This window comes from Netta rufina, assembly GCF_964035555.1.
Source record: "Netta rufina genome assembly, chromosome: 20".
Lineage (NCBI taxonomy): Eukaryota > Metazoa > Chordata > Aves > Anseriformes > Anatidae > Netta > Netta rufina.
The window spans coordinates 10,151,316-10,166,908 of NC_140144.1; positions in this window are offsets into that span (position 1 = coordinate 10,151,316).

A 15,593-nucleotide genomic window follows, 5' to 3' on the forward strand; every position below is an offset into this window, starting at 1 on the left:
GTGGCGAGGCCGGGCCCTGCCCGCCGGGGGCGGCTGAAGCGGGCGTGGAGGCGGCCCGGGGAGCCCCGGGGTGTGGGGGGGCAGCTCCGGGCCTGTCCCCAGCGAGGAGCTGAGGGAGTGAGCGTGGAAAGGCCCCAAGGGATCAAAGTCCCCTCAGGACAGCTAAAAGATGGAGTGCGTTAGGTGTGGTGGTGGTGGTGGCTCCTGAAAGCGGTGCCGTTGCGGCTGGGTGACACCGCGACCTGCCCTGTAACTCAGAGAGTGCAGGGCTGGAGTGAAAGCTGCACCCCGAGCACCTCCGTCTGCTCTGCTCGGGGGAAATCCGAGTGCTCAGAGTAAAGCTGGGTGCCTGAATTTCCTCCTGGGGATCCTCCCCGTGCCTCTGCCCTCCAGCTATTCTCAAATGCAGTTGATATTCGTAACAAGCTAACGCAAAGCCAGTTAACCAAGGTATGCAAATCCTTCTCAGATGCTCATAGCGCAGGGAAGATTTCTACAAAAGGAAGTTTCACTATCAGGATAAGGCAAGTTTACACCGAAATCACATGCTGCAACCACATGGACTATGATTCAGTCAGAAGAGACTTTCAGATGCAAATCTCTTAGTTCTTCCCTGCGAAAGAAATTTGGGAAATACCACTGGGGGGGACTCCTAGCTGACAACTAAAGGCAAAAAGAGGAGCTGGTGCTCTAGATGCTTCGCTTGGTTTGCTGCGCTGCAGCACTTAGAACAGCGTTTGCATCCAGGTAGCTTATGCCAGCCTGCAAGGTTACTTATCAGTGAGTGTCCAACTGAGCTCTGATACCTCCGTTAGTGCCACATGTGGAATAGCTGCCCTGGGTGATTGTCTCCCCCACATAATTGCAGATTACCAAATACAAAACTAACCAGAGCTGTATTAAATAATAGCTTGGAAAGTGGGGATATTCTGGGAACCAGGGAGAGCCCTCATTATGTAAGTGAACGCTGTAGTGCTTTGTTGCACTGCTAGAAGAAACATTGGAATTAATTCCCGAACTTTTTTTTTTTTTCTCCTCACATTGTTATGAATACATATTCATAACAATATTCATGTGTTTTCACAAAGAAAAAAGGAATATTCATCAGCTCTGCTCACACAGCTGTGTGTGACTCAGCTTGTTTGCCTGGCTGATATAGCAACATGTATTCATTTCCATGTGTTCCGTTACTGCGCGCATGCTGGGTTTAGTGAAGATTTCCCAGCAAAGAATTCCATTAAACTTCTACATTTTTGTCTCAAAAGGACAACGTCAAGCAAAAGAGGAATAAACAAAGCATTTTTTGAGACTTCAGAAGGGCAACTTAATTTTAAAAAATATATACGTCCAAGAAAATAACTCTAAAAAGATGGCCAGGTCCAGGGATAGGATATATATTTATCCTTTATAGGGCTGATATGCCAAATATGTATATGCACACAGGAAAAAAATAATCTTATAACTATGCAGTACTGTGAGGATCCTATAAGCACCCAGTCTGTCACTATTTGCAGAACAGAGGCTAACAAAACCTGTTACCAAGAAAAAAAAAAAAAAAAAAAGTACAAAATGATTGAGATTGCAAATTTTATTTTCAATCATCTTTGTGGTTAATTGAAAATAACAGGAAGTATTAAAGATATACTCAGAACACAAGAGATGTACATGGCATCCCTATGAAGGGCAGATAGCTGCTCAGTTTTCTTTACCATTTCAGGCTCTGCTGTCTGTAACACAGCATACTTCAGCTCATTTGCTGCACGGGCAGAATCTTTTCACAGCTGTATACTAGCACATTCATGGGACTTGGAGACAGAGAACTACCATCTTCTGATGCCTAGCATTTTTAATAATAGAAGTCCCATTCTTGGAAGCATTATCTAAGAAGTTTCCTATGTTTATGTTCACGATTTCTTTCACCCTGTTTTATTTAAAAAAATCATTTGTGGGCCAAATACTATTTTCAGTTCCACCCTGTAGCCTCACTGGAATCAGGATGCAAGACTGTTTCCAAGAAAATAATCTGATCCTTCACTTTGTCAAAAAAGTGACTTTTTAATTATTGTTATTGTTTAAGGTTTTAATGGTTTAAATATGATGATGCAAAGGAAATTGTCATTAGAGAGAAGAAAACATAGGTCTGATGGAGCCAATTGCCATGAGTTTGTTTTAGAGTATCCTTCTGGCTTATTGCCACACATCACTGAAGTGTCGTTGGATAAACCACTAGCCAAGTGAATGCTTCCACCTTCCAATCTGCAAAGAGGGAGCAACATTTGTTTCCTTTTGTGAACCACTTAGATCTCACCAGATGAAAAGCATCACGTGCAGTTTAGTAATGCTGTCACAGCACAAGAAAATGGCTCGTTTAGCAGTGTGAGTGTACAATTACTTGTGTATGCGCCATGGTACCTGCACGTGTAACCTCTTTAACAGCTAGGATGTTAATAAGATTTGGCAATAAGATTGTGGAAGAGGAACATGATGTCAGTTCTATTAAAGTTATTTTTAAGACTTCCAATTTAAATATCAAGATCCACTTATGTGAGTAGGAAGACTTGCCCTATTAATACTTTCAGAATCACATGTAAAGTCTTTTCAATTCCACTTCCTTCTCTTTACTTCTCTATGCTGCAAGTGTATTTGTAGATGCTCTGAATGCAGAGTCATCAAGGGCCCGTATTAACTAACGAGTCTGTGTGGAAAGTGTGATCTGGCTTAGTTTGTAGGGCTTGAAATATTTGCTTTCATTGCTTTATAATTAGGGCTGCTAAAAGTCATGGCAAGTTAATCTGGCACAGACAGTTTCTACCAGGATGTGAGCTAATCTTTCAAGAAGTTTTAAAAATAGCTCTGGATGTGGCATTTTTAAGCTTTCAGAATACAGAGAGGTGCAAGTTAATCATTTCAGAAAGACTGATGTTACATGGGACAGTTTCTGTTTCGGGATGAAGGGGCACCATGTGCCACTAACCTACAAGGCCTCCTTTCTGTGCAGTTAGCTCACTCCTTCACTTCAGCCTTGAGAGTTCTCAAAAGTATTACACCTCTATCTTAAAAGGTGCTGAATTACAGAAAGAAACTAAAGATAAGTTTTTGGTACTTTCCAAACTAGAGATATTTCCTCTGGTAAATTTCCCCCATATGAGATCAGTTAACCAAAAACAGGATGTGGCTCAGAGAGAGACCAAAATTTGAAGCTTAACTTCATTGTAGAGCCATTTCACCAATGCTAGCATTGCAGAGCACTGTGTTACTATTTAAGGTGAATGATTACTTACACATCCCAGAAAACAAAAAAAGATCATGAGGGAATATATTTGATTTCAGTATTTTCCTTTTGAAGGCATCCCTGAGCTTGAGTTTTTAATTAAACAGTTATTAGTGTATTTACAAATGGAATTTAGGCTCAGATGCTATCTGTTTTAAGAGCTGTAGTTGAAGTGCAAGCAGTATTTTCAGGGCTGAGAATCTCATTTCAGACAGAAAAAAAAAATGCTGGAGATAGGGATGTCTCACTTGGTGAAAACACAATTTTCAGTTAGTATAAATGATCTGGAAATGTGTATGTATTCTAGGAACCCTGAAAAACTGGTAAAGCACGGGAGTGAAAACTTGTTAATAAAGAAGATCCAGCCCCTGTGAGATGCAGTACTTCCAGGAACTGGAGCTGAGTGCTCCAAGTCAAGATCCCTGGCTGTCCATAACACTGATACTAGTTTGTTCTTTATCTTCTATGCTATTAATTCTTTCCAGACTTTAGCAACCCATGCAGTAGGAGTACAACAAAGTCGTAAAATTTCATCAATTTATCTTCAAGACTTTCAAAAAAAACCATGAAGAATCGTGAAATTTGATTTATTGTTATTCTCAGCAAACTTGACAGCTTTGCCACAATTCAATCTTGTCTACAATAAAAGATTTTAAATGTTTTTCTTGTATCTGCCTGAGCCCACTACCAGTTTAAGCTCTGCTTCGTTATGGTGATATCCTGAGGACCTAGTCCAACTCATATTACATGGATGGAAAGTTTCCCATTAAATTCCATAAAAGCTGGACTGTAATCCTCAAAGAGACATTGGGAATCTTTTTTTTTTTTTTTTTCCTTTATCCCCACTCTGCCTCAAAATTTTTCCAGATCATTTTCTTTGTAGCATAGTATTATCATCGGCTTCCTAGTAGTTCTAGTACTTTTTTTTTCTTCTCTCCAAACAATAGATGTTCTGGAATAACTCTTCAGCATTTGTCAGAAAAAAAAAAAAAAAAAAAAGGAAAAAAAAGAACCACCCATAAAATTGGGCACTACACAAGCCAAGGAATCCCATTGAACAGAAAAGGATAGAAAAAAAATGTTTCTCTTCGTGTCCTTGATAGTTTCCTGTAAGCAATACTACTTCAGCATAAAAACATCATGAAAAGATTACTGAGCCTGATATTAGGCAACCTAATTATGCAGGCCTCTTTTACATTACGAAGCTTCATGGTGGTATACCTGTCTCAGTCACTACGTTTCTGCAGCGGGACAGACAGCGGGTATAGATGTGTGAAGCCGACATGGAACAGTTTATGACAGTTTCATTAGATTAAGCTCTGCTTTCTGTTGCAGCCTGTCTACATCAAGGGCTTATGCTGGTACTTGTGGTTTTGCTTCTGTTTCTCTTAACATACACAGAGTCTGATCTAAACTGGAAAATTCTTAGCTGCCTATTTCCATTCTTACTGCTTTGGAGAGAACTCTGGGAATGGGAGCTGTGCCCAGTGGGAAGCCTGCCAAAACACTCTTCCAATGCTCTGGATATAACATGAAAAAACAAGCTAAGATTCAACATCTTTTGACTATAAAGCAGCTGGCAAAATGTGGATATGCTATTGATAGCTCAGTTCACTTGTACAGTGTGTTACAGAAACTATATAATTATCAGAAAATGTGGTATATTCGAGTGGGACTAATTAGTGGAAAAAAAAACGTGTTTTTTTTTTTTTCTTTCTTGTTAAAGAAGAGATTTCTTTAATAATGTCTTCATTAATTTGCATTAATGAGAGGAATAGAGGGAATATTGGAGACTATGGTAAATCTTCCGTAACCCTGCCAAAAGTTACTCATTTTGTTAATAAGAGCACCTTCATCCTAAAAGATGTATAGAAGATTATCTTTATACACGTGATAGAAGCAGAAAGAGACTTACTGTCCACTAATTTGCATTTCTCTTCCACTGAGACCATAATTAACTTTGCTGTTGGAAAGTGACTAACAGCACCAGGCTTATTTTTGCAATAGCATTTTTCAGCATGGTTCATAAACCTGAATAATTTCTATACCACCACTTACAATGTCTATTTGTGCCTGTATTTTATAGGCAAGAAACCTGGGGAACACAGAATTTCCAAGCTTTATCCAAGGTTTCACACTAGGAAAATGGTATTCTGCAGAGAAACAAACCTCCCATCAAAACACTGCTGCAGAAAGAAAACTCCTGAGCGTTCACAAAACAAAATGTCTTTAAAGAGAAATCTAAAAGAGAAAGAAAATTATATTGTAAACAGAGGAGACGCCTGAATGAAAGAGTAAAGTTGGAAGTGGGAGAAAGCCGGCTAAGAGAAAGACAGGTCTATATTCTGAACAGACAGAGGCAAGCAGGCTTAGCGCTTAAATTCTGGAATAGAAAGAGTCCTCTCATGAAGCCAAGTATCTTGGCAGCTTTGCCAGAGATGGGACTCCAAAATCACATCATCACATACAAGTTCCCAGCAGCGTCCTTGGAATTCAGCCAAGAAAACAAACCTTGAAACTCTCTGTTGAATATATGCATCACAAATTGGATGTTGAAACCCCACAGCAAGTGAATGGGGCACAAAGTGATTAGGAAATGAATGCTCCCATCTGTTCACGCTCAGTAACAATGGGTCATCCTGGAAGAAATTGCAGATTGGTTTCATAGTGCAGTGGTTCAGAATTGTGAAAGTTTTCACAAGCTGAAGTTGAATTTTCTTTATGACAAGATACATACAGGATGGAAATTCAGCATTTTTTAATCTGGTTATCTAAAATCACATCTAAAATTTTCCCTTACCATGATTTTTTTTTTTTTTTTTTGCTTCAAAGCCCAGGCCTGGCCAGCAGAGCCCTGAGCTGGACTGCCCTCTGCCTCGCCCCAGAGCAGTTCTGTTCAGAACTGGACACCAAAATCAGCTGGGGCATTGCTTACCCAGGGCAAATGGCCAACAGAAACAATGAAGTGATGCACAGTAGCATAGGTTTCTAAGAACTTGCTTTAAATTCACATGGGTTTAGGAACCTTCCCAAGTTTCTGGTATTAATCCATTTTACTCCTTTAAATTGCATCAGAGATTAATTTGACCCCTCAAGTTTCCATGGGAAGTTTTTGATCCTAGCTCAGTTTTGAGATTCCTAACCAAAACAGAAGCTTGGCTGATCCTGCCAGGCTTCTTCAGTGCCATACAGACACTGTGAAATGGTGAAGTTATTAGCTTTGATCAGAAGCCACAAGTGACACTAGGGACATAAAGAAGATTCCCCCATCAGCCTGGGTTGAACAGTTTTACATAACCACAAGCTCGGTGAGGTTCATGGACACCGAAGTTTGAAATACTGAAAACATTGAAAATATATCTCTGTCTGCATGTATTTGGTGCAGAGGAAAACAGGCACTGCCTTTTCAGTCACTATGTACACAAAGAGGTTCATCCCAGGAGCTGAAATCTTTGCCACAAATATATCTCCAGATTTCTCTTGTCAATGGGAGTAAATGCTTGTACAAGAGCCTGAGCACCCTGGGCAGCTCAAAATGAGCCCTCCCAAGGTGGCACCGGTCAGTACGTCCTTCCCTGCCCCTGCTGTGAGCAAGAGCAGCACTTTCACTAGCTGACTTCCACCCAAAGATCCCAAAGCACTTTGCAAATATTAACAAATGGTACCCCTGCCAAGGTATGTTTCCATGTAGCACAGAAAAAGGAGACACAGAAGAAGGCTGAAAGTCCACAGGCTTCAAAATAACTTCTCGTACTCGGTGTACAGGCTCGGGTGCTCAGTTAAAGGCACGCACAACTTGGTGTTCACGAGGGCTGAGAATTTGTACCCTAAATTGAAGTAGAAGTGTAGATGTTCAACACCTGTGAAAAGTGGGTCCACAGAGTCAATTCTTCAGAGAGTCTAAAGTCTAGAGTAATTATTACCTCAGATATTACTCTAAAACTGTTGCTGCACATGGCGTGATGCATGTTTGGTGAAAGTTTAGTGAAATTCAGGACCAAAACGGACCTCCTGACTTTCAGTTCCCTTTCATAAGTATTTATCTAGAGGTCAACCCACATTTGCACTGAAAGAAACTACAAATGCTACTTAAAACAATTCCTCAGTATGTACTGTTCTAATATAACAAAACTAACTGGAGCTAGAAACAAAATACCTTTCAATATCACAAAGACTGGTGGCTCCAAACTTTGGGAATTACAGGAATGGTGGAAACGAATACCTATTCCTACCTAGCTGTCAGCGCATGTGTCTGAATATTTGCTAGGACCCTGCAGCAGTAAGCTTTTGTGGAAAATTTTATGATTTGGGCAGTGAAAATGACATTTTTATGGCATATTGCTTTTTATAAATAATGAAGGAAAACTGGCTAATCAGACTCTGGCAGAGACAGACAATACAGGCACGTAGTAAGTGCAACTCTTCAGTTACAGCTGCAGTTTATGCCCAGTCTGTCAGCAGAACTAACATTTATGTCTATACATTGTAAATCACCTTTCAGCAGGTATAAACTGGCATAGAGAAATGTGAATCTCTATGTGTGTGGGGGTGAGATGTTTATAAAATATTTTCTCTTTGATTTTTTTTTTTTTTTTTTTTTGTGAATTGGTAAAAGAAATACTACATCTACAGAACTGGATATCAAGTATAAAAAGTATAGCTTCTCCAAAATAATTGTAACACTGATTTGCGTTAGCCAAGGATGTGCTCTATAGCCTCCCAGTATAAATTGCAGAGAACATATAATAGCCAGTGGAAAGAATGCGCTGTTGAGGTTACTCTTGTAAAGCCAAATTAGACAATACAAGTCCATGACAGGGCTCCTTGAAACCAGCTTGCAGTGTACTACATCCAAACTCTAAGCCTCTCTCTGTTTCTTTTGGAGAACTTTTTACCGGCGCCAGCGGGACTGCTGTCATTAAGAGAAAACTGATTTTCCATTGTAAACCCCAATTTTTGTCGTTGTCTCAGCTGTTTTTAAAGTGCATCAAATATAAATTTTGATTGCTTTCCTTAAGACAGAAATTGACAGCTTAGTTATCAAGTAGCACATAAAGGAAGCATAGTCTGAACCACAGCACCTGAGGGATAATCTGCATTTCATGGCTTCTAGCACGGGTACATACAACTATTTTATGAATAACCACCTGTGTGTAACAGATACTTCCTGGGATAGAAAAGAAAGGGCTGAATACAGAAACCTTTAATCAAGATTTCTCTGCTATTGTTTTCTAAACTTGAATGTTCTTTTTATGAAAGTTGTGGGGTTTAATTCCGTACAGCGTTTTCCAGGAAATCAGTTGCTGCTTAAACACGTATCCAAATTCCAAGTTCATTCAGAATTTGAAAAGCAAAATTTAACACGAGCAATGGAATTTTGTAATGACCCAGCAATTGGCAAAACCAAACTCTTGGTTCCCAGGAGAATGAAAGAGCCAAACCCAGATATTTCTCCTAATTAGAGGTGAAAACATTATTAAATATCTTAAAAATTGAAAGCATATGTAGCTCCTATAAGGTGGTTTTTTAATGGAAAATAACTGATGGCCATGCCAAATTTCAGTGTGTTCTCGTGTAAGAATTCAGCGGGAGATTAAGAACACATTTTGCTAGGAGACATGCGTAAACACTAACATTTACATAGACTGTAAATAAGGCTCTGTAGGTAGGGTCAAATGAGAACTCGCAATGGATGAACACCAAGTTGGCAGCCCTCAGAAAGAGAATGATTTTTTAAATTACAAAATAATATTCACTCAAATGAAAAAATGGATTTCCCTAGTATGTGTTCACTCATCTCTTCTGTTCATTTCTACACCCATACTATAAATGAATCTACTGACAGGGATGTTTGTGGAAAGTTTGAGATTACTTATGGAAAGAGATTTTTGAACTTGAAGTCTTACTAAGGATTAGATCCCAGGGTTTTTTATTTCTCCATCCAGTGCAGGATCCCACCTACAGACTCTGAAAAGAGGCTGTGCCTATATTGAACACTTTTATTGCTATAAAGAGAGATAAATTAATTTCAGTGCAATATCCTGGCTTTACTTTGCCCAAATACACTGAGGAAACACCTCAGCATGATGAAATGAATATTTCTCCTCTTCCAGATGATTTCAGATTGTGTGTACTGTCATAACAAAATAAAAATGATGTGATAACTTGGACTTGAATCTTACTGGCTCACATAAGCAATTCTGTTTTTCACCTGGTATTTAACATGATATGTTTTAAAGTCAGCCAAGAAAGAATGATGACAATCACTTAAATATAAAAAGTGACAGCTTTATACAGGGACTTAGCATTCCTCTCCTAAAACTGTAGGGTATTCTTAACTCAAAAGAGTTCTGACAGAGCACTGATCTGGCTCAGGCTACTTAGGCTTTCTGATATACCCAGAAAGTTGTATTCACAGATCATTTCTGCACTGCTAGTAAAGCAACAGCCAGAGAATGGCACCATTTGGCTCTCTTCCTAAATTAGTCACAGTAGTTAGATGCAGCACAGCAGCTTTCATGACCAGACCTAAAAAGTGAATGTTTCACGTGTCACTGTGCATAATAGGGTGGAATTGGTCTGTTCAATCATTTATTAGCTTGGATCAATTAGACAAATTTCTGGTTGCAATGAAGAGGGAAATCATTTTGTTGCACTCATCTATCTAGAAAAATCAATGAAATAGAAATGGAAACTTATGGAAAAATACTTAAATAAATAACTAAAAGGCTTATTTAGTAATAACCCTTACAGTTGTTATCTCTGGAATTCATCTAATTCATGTCTTACATATCTGCCAAGAGTATTCAAGGAGAACCACGTTAGAATGCCATCTGGTGAATTTTCTTATTCAGAGACTGATCTGGGAAATGTATTAAAAAGGAACAAAAGTATAATGACCAAACTCATTTCACTGACTTCAGTGGGCCCTACTTTTAGAGATTATCTGTGCACATCACTAGAAGCAACTCTGAAGTTCGTTCTGGAGACTACTTCAACTGTAACATACTATTATGCCAATAAATGAATTTTAGAAAAAGCCTGTTTACACACGGCCCTTGGCATCTTGCCAGAATTGACAGACTCCAGGTTAGCCATCGCTGTTCTAAGAGAAGTGAGAATAAATTTGGATGGAGTACATAGCTCTCTGGACAAGTGCATTAATATGGAGGCAGACCAGTAAGCTCACATAGGGACACTGGACTCGGGATAGAATACAAAAGTATAGTAGCCAAACGCATGTTTCTCTAGAACCACTAAAGCTATTAGCCTATGACTCAAAGCCTGGAACATTTGGAGACTTGCACACCATGTATATAAACAACCAAGGAATAGAAAAACACTGTGTACAATTCAGATATAAAAGGGCCTTTCTGATGTCCAGAATCCCCAGTAAGTACAGAATGTGTTTTGAAATAATTTCCATTTCATAATACAGATGAGTCATCTAAGCAGTGATTTTTCCAGGAATTTCTATTTTTTTTCTGAGATTAATCCTGTGAGTTGCTGCGTACCTCAGGGCTCTCTGACTGCAAATCACTAAGATTAGCATGGCAATAGATTCTGAAATCAATCCCGTGCTACTTCCATTTTTTCCTGTCTTACTGATTAGATCCAATGGAATTTTCCTGTGTCAAATAGATGAAGAAATAGATGTACCTTTCCCCCATGGTTTTCGTATGAAAGCCAGGCAATGCCACATGAGAAAGATAAATCTTTCAACATCAGTATGTACATATGTACACAAACCTCCATACTGCACATGGTTAAATGTCTAAATATAAACACATAAAATACACATTTAAAATATTTTGACAATCTTGTAATGATCTCTATCTAATGGATAGATAATACTGGATAGAAGCAGCAACAACAAATAAGACTAAAGATAATTATCAAGTCAGTTTAAAAAAAAAAAAGTGTAGCATTTTTATATAGTATTTTAAAATTAATTTGCTAGATCTTCAGGAGCAATACAAACTCTTTGGGGTCTGTCTCACTGAAATAATCAATAGAACTGAAATTTCACAAGTCATGTCTGAAAACAAGACATGCTTCTTGTCATGTAAAACTTTATGTAAAGTACAGTTCAGAAGTAGAAATACTTACAGGTGGACTGCCTAGACAACCTCACTGAGCATTTAAGTGTACTTCACTCTGCAGTTTCAGTTTATATCCAGATATTATTAGATAGTGTTATCTTATGCTTCTTAGAAAAGTTTAGAAGATTAAAAAAGTACTCACAGAGCCAAAATTAAAAAGTGCATCTGTGACCTTCTTCTTTCCACATATTAATCACTCTGGACTGAAGATATTCCTAAGAGAGAGGAAAAACTGTGATTTTGAAGTTCTTGGCCATGCTGCTTTTGGGCAACTAGTCAATAAAAATACAAATATGTGCAACTGTACTTTGTATCAAATTATTTTCTCAGTTTTACTGGGAACTAAGCTGATTTGTGCCAGCAGCTGTGAGAATGTAATGTAATTTGGCCCTTCATCTGCCGCTTTCCTGGAGGCAAGGCAGGCTTTTTAACTGTCCAATTCAGTCATCAAGTGCCAAAATAGCATTTGTTGTAAATCTACCAATATACCTATGTTGCAGTAGACATTGGTTCAGTCTGCTATGTTTTAAAATACAAATGAATGGCACAAATATTATTTGGGAACTTTTTTTTTATTATTTTGGACAAGAACATAGAGAGTATAAATATAGCACTAGTTAACAGCAGGAAAAGACAATGGAACACCCACAAAGAGGTATTCCAGAGAAAAGTGTAAAAAAGGAAAACCTAAGGAATAAAACTTTTTTTTTTTTTTTTTTTTTTTTTCTGCACAGACAGTAGATGAACTGGCTGCTTTTATTTGCAAAGTCATACAAACATAATTTTATAACAGCAGACAAAGATTATCCACAGCAGAAGAGCAAGACACTCCACACATATGCAACCTCTGACTTGTCCGCTGGGACAGAGAAGAAGGCGACCACTGCAATGTGCAATAGCCACTAGCTGCAAGGATAGAGCCATCTGAACAGTGCAGGTTTTGCAAATATTGTGTAAACATCCCATCTAAAGTCAGTGCAGTTTTGTTTGCAGTGGCTGATGTGTACCCTATGAATACAGAGTTACCTTAATAACAAGATGACACGGAACAGACAGTAACTGTGCCCACATGGTACCTGTGCTGGATTCTGCAGAAACATTTTGCACAGAGGATAAATGTATATGTTAGAAGAAGCATTATTCCTATCCTTTTCCATGGCTAATGGAAACTGGCACTAATTTTCCATGGCACTAATCCTTAGGCACTTACGCACCAGATCTTCCAAACACAGAGGTGTTGTAGCATGTTCTCTTATGAAGATAAACAGAAAACTTTGGGTTTCCCCAAAAAATACAGTCTCAGGGGAGCTGCCTCAGAATCTTGTTCGTGTAAATCCTCCAGTGCTCCAGGTTTACAGCAGAATTAGAGATTTCAAGACTGAAGAGACAGGCTGATGGAGGGTAAGAGTAAAATGAAAGCATTACAAAGACTTGATATGCTGAACTCCTACTGGTTTAGAAACAGGCTGCCCTTTTATGGCTTTTTGTTTTATTATTTTTCATTTCCCTAATTTTTGTTCCCCATATCTACTTCATACAGGTTATATTAGTTTACATGCTGCTTCCCTGGTCTGCTACCGCACGTATTTGCTTCCAGTATTTTTTAGCATTGCAAGATTTCTTCATGCAAAAGCATTACTTTAGGCATCCCTACTTGTACTTTTACATCAATTTCTTTTAGTGGAAGGCTAACAATTCTGAGAAATTCACAGTGCCATTATCAGTACAATATACCCAGTGGTAAGAACCTTTTGAAGTGAGGTGACCTTATAAAATTAAACCGCAGTGTAGCCTAGTCTGTTGAAATATCACAAAGTGTATATGCTAAAATCACAGAATCTAGGAAATTCTAATATGAAGAAATCTCCTGCTTGATACAAATGTTTTAATTTGTAGCTTAAGTTTCACTCAGTACATGCTACCATGTACATGCACTTGCTAGACAATGCCCAAGTTAGTTCGGGGAAAGGAGGACTTTCTCAGGCTAAATTCTGAATTTCCTTATTTCTGTGGTTTTAAACTGCATTTATTTGATTATCTCTCTAAAAGGCAGGAAGCAGCACTGAAGTACATTTCCTATTCTCAGTTCTCACATACTGCATTTCTCCATGGGGAGTAATTTTGCTATCCTTAAAATGCGTGCAGCATCCTGACCAACTGGCTGTATCGCTGCTTGCAGACACTCATGCTCACAACTCTGTGCTGGTCAGAGGATACTTTGCACCCCCTTTATCACACAGTCCTGAATACGAAACCATCTCCATCAAATCTAAAATTTGGCCAAGAATCTGAGAGATTATGGGGTGGCTCCTGTCTTGCAGGTGAACTTCACTGACTAAGAGTTTGGGTGAGATTATTTTTTTTCTGCTAGCAGTCAGGAAATCAACATTGTGGCACTATACAGTAAGGTGCTTCTTTTTTTTTTTTCATTCACTAGGCATTTTCAGTAATTGAACATTTGGAAAATGTCTTTCAGAAGTTCTTTTTAGGACATGAGGGGGTAACATACTAATGTTTATAGGACCTACATAAAAACTGTGTTCTTGCGCTCCCTCTACTGTTTCTGTCAGAGTGGCAACCTGGGAGTGTTTCAAAAGCTGTGTATATTCCTTTGTATAAGACATGATGCCTAAATTATAAAGGGGAGCAATTTCTTCTGGCAAAATATTTTCAAAAATAAAGAAGCATAGTGAAAAAATCAAGTACAAACTGCACTATCTATCTGGAAAATAAGCTTTTATGCACGATTCAACACCATCAGCAAGGGGAAACACTAGATTTGATCTCTCTCAGAGTGGGGTTCCCCTGTATCACATGCTTAGTTTTTCATTGTAGTAACATGACTATTTTCTTTTTCATCTTGATTTAACACTGCTGTCTTATAATCATGAGACTAACAATATTTGCCTTATTTTAAAGGTCCTCTGTGAGCTTATTACTCAGAAATATTAAGGGTTTTATAAAAAAAGTTTGTTCTTGCAGCACACCTACATAGCACTTAAGAAAAATGTTTTTTTCTCATCAGACAAACCATCGTGGCATGTTCAAATCACTCCAACGGCTCTTCTAAAAAAAAATCCTTAGAAAACTATTAATTCCTCTGAATACACCACTGACACTTCACAAATTAATCATAACTGCTGTGCAGATTCAACAGACTTGGAAGTTTTCCCTTTCATATACAAATGAGATTTTAAAAAGCTTCTAATTAAATGTTTTGCTTATTCAGAGAATTTTACATGCCAAAATGCTTTACAAATGACAGAATCTTCAATGAATGTAAGTATCACTTCAAAAATGAAATGCTGCCAGGTATGGTGAAGATTTTTCAGTTTGTTTAGTTATAAAAAGTGAAGAGTTGCCTGTAACTGAATATGAACTGCATGTTTCCAGTATGTTTTCTTTCCATTGCAGGGAGTGGGAGTTGTTTGAGTTGCACTGCAGTATTTCAACGCACTGTTAAAATAAATTTTTGCATTTCAAACATGAAGAAACTAAAATTTCTTAACTTAGTAAATCTTCAGGATCATTTAGTTTAAAAATTTATTGCTCCAACCACAAGTTGAATGAAAAATGTTTATGTAAACACCTGGATACCAGCTTAGGTTAAAAATAAAAAAAGCAAGAATCAGTCATCTACAGGTCTAAGGTACAAAACAATGAGGATGAGAAAACTAAAGAAGCAAAAAAGGGTCACCAATACAGCAGTATCTGGCTTTACACTCGTAGTGTAAACGAAATAGCTTTAGGATTTGTCTTGTACTATTCTTACGCTACAGTACTTTCCTGTGGTTGGAAAATTAACATTTAAAATAGGTACTATAAAGTAACAAGGGCTTCAGGAAGGCTTTTGTCCTAACTACTTGGATACAATTGTGCTAGGCTATGTCTTTTTTTTCCAATTAAAGTTGGAACAAAATTATTTGATAAAACAATTCTTTTTTATTTTTTAATTTTTTTTCTGAAGTAAGGGTTATGTTTTAATAAGACATTGGATTTCAGTGCTTCTGAGGGTTATTCTGGCAAAAGACAGCATTTTCCATATTTACAGTCATTCCATTTCACTTCATCTCACTTCAAATGTCTTTGCAGTGTTCTGCTTTATTCTTCCATCCAAGCTTAAAAAACATACTTTGAAAATTACCAGGTTATAAGAAAGTGGCTTTGAAATACAAGCTAAGAGTGTTTTCCAAGATGAACTAGTCACGAATGTTAAGTTC